The sequence below is a fragment of the Strigops habroptila genome, chromosome 11 (assembly GCF_004027225.2).
Source record: "Strigops habroptila isolate Jane chromosome 11, bStrHab1.2.pri, whole genome shotgun sequence".
Lineage (NCBI taxonomy): Eukaryota > Metazoa > Chordata > Aves > Psittaciformes > Psittacidae > Strigops > Strigops habroptila.
The window spans coordinates 12825510-12827731 of record NC_046360.1 but is presented as its reverse complement, the minus strand read 5'-3'; the positions used below and the strand labels follow the sequence as shown (position 1 = coordinate 12827731).

Genomic DNA, 2222 nt, shown 5'->3' with positions numbered 1-2222 from the left:
TCAAGAGGGTATTAGCCCTTTGCGTTTGTGTCACAGAGCATGCAATGGCCCAAACCAGGCAGTCTTGCTTTCGTTAGTGCTTCCTAGATTCCAAAAATCTGGGCATAAACTCCAGAAGGGTGTTTTCCAAAGAGCCTACAAAGCTGAGAATTAAAGACAAGTGTAAAGCCTCTTCCAGCTCCCTCTGTCATCTGGGCATGCTCATGCCACGTGTCAGTACAGACTGTTGAGACATCTGGAATGGGTTCATGTGAGTCCGTGGGGTTTGGATCATCTCGCGTGGGAAATCCCTCAGTACTCTGCTCATTTCACTGACAGGCAGCTCATGCCTCCGCATGACAAAACAGAGACAGACCCTTTGCAAAGCATGATGGAGGAGGATGTTCTGATCCTGATCCAAATTTTTCTCACAATAACGTCATCTGACTGGTTTAGCCCTCCAGATGGGACAGGCTCTTACATCCAGCACAGGGATATGATGTATAAGCATCTAGAAACCACTTTTTTGTTAGTTCAAGGCAAAACCTGCTCCCATCCTCCTCAGTTTTATATGTGTTTAATTCCAGTGATCCAGTTTCTGCATGGCATTAACCATCGCCACACTTGAGTCTTCCCAGATGAGGAGCTATTTCATACCTTCCAGCTGAAAGACACCTGACTTAGGTGAGTACACACCTGCAGTCTCAGCCTGAGCAAGGCATTTAAAGATATTCTTGGCTTAAACAGGCCTAAGAGTGGGTGAAACTTGGCACTGAGGGGGCACATGAAGTGAACGCCCTGTGAAAAAGCATTTTAAAAATAGGGAGGATATAAACTTGGAGCTACATGTTTATGTGGTTTTAGGGCAGCTCTCTGACCCCCTCACCTAATTGCAAATAATCTTGTCAGGACAAATGAGTCCATGCTGAGCCTGTGCTGCTGAGACGAGATGGTTATCAGGACCTGCACTACTGAACTTGAAAGTAGTTCTGGTATCTCTGTGGTATAGAGGAGTCACTGTGGTACTGACTGCACTGCTTTTGTATTAAACAAAATACACACCAAAAACCCTCTTCTACGGAAACCTGGAATTAATGGTCTTCCTAGCTGGTTTCTTTCAGGCCATTTGTGCTACAGGGGTGAGTGTTGAAAATAAAGATTGAATCTGCAGCTCTGAACACCATGAATTGCTTAATTCATCTTAATAGAGGTGTTCACTCTGAACCTGAAAAGCTTTTAGTTGAGATTTAGCCTGTGGTTTGCTATTACAAATTGCTTGGTGGTAACATTGGTTTAAGACATTGTTGTCTCCTGGCCTCTTGTACTTGCTGCTATGCTGGCACAACTACTCCTGTGGTTGGGAACCAGGTGGGAGGAGCCATCCAACTTGAGGGGGGAAGGTTTAGTGTGTGTTTGTGTGTTTAAAGCAGGCAAAGTTCCTCTGTCTGGTTCAGCACCTGGTCACACCAAGTTTTCCTGGCACAAATGAGTGGAAAGAACACTTTGGCACGGAGGGAAATGAGCCACAGAGGGCAAAAGGTGAGCACAATTCCTGATTCTGGTAATGCCACAGTGTACTTTTTAATCTCACTATGATCTAGAACTGATGTCACCATGTGAAAAATGCTAAAATACCTTTAAAATTGTTGGTCTTAATCTTCGCTTTTAGATATCTTGGCAGACACTTCCAATCTATGCCCTTATCTCCCAGTCTCCAGCCATCTTCAAAGGTTTTCCAGCTTCTCGTGTTTTGCAAGTGGGCCCTGCAGCCCACTGGTGTTGAAAATGTGTGAATGAATAGGATCATCGGAGTTGAATGACAGTGTAAGTATCAGTTGTCACTGCAAGGAATGTTTCCTTCATTTCCATAATGAGTTCATTGAGAAAGAACCTGTTTTAATGTAAAGTAAAGCAGGGTTTCCACAGTGATTTTCTTCTATTGAGCAGATCTCATCATTCAAATCCATTATGGAATGTAAAGATCATTTGCTATATACCTCATGAAACCACCCAAATCCAGAGTTACCATGAAGATGGTGAGATGCCTGGAAAAAAAGGCAATATCTGTAAAAAGAGCAGACTTTCAAGACACTAGAAAGTGGGAAATTAATCCCATTGAAAGTTTGCCACTGCAGAAATGGAGTTGTCTGATAAAGAAATTCCCTGCAAACATTAAAAAACCCAAGCAAACCCAGAACAGTGGGTTTGAACCAAATGATCAGGTTAAATAAATGTTTGCTTTG

The 2222-nt window shown here is 43.1% G+C and overlaps 1 long non-coding RNA gene across 2 annotated transcripts; it reads left to right on the top strand.

The window, feature by feature from the left end:
* The first annotated feature begins 249 nt into the window (after positions 1–249).
* On the top strand, positions 250–1797 carry LOC115614584. 2 transcript variants are annotated; one of them, XR_003993774.1, is made up of 3 exons: positions 250–663; positions 1410–1518; positions 1649–1797. It is a non-coding gene; the product is annotated as an uncharacterized LOC115614584 (long non-coding RNA). The 2 variants fall into 2 exon arrangements; XR_003993773.1 differs by having other exon boundaries at positions 1407–1518.
* Positions 1798–2222: the final 425 nt, after the last annotated feature.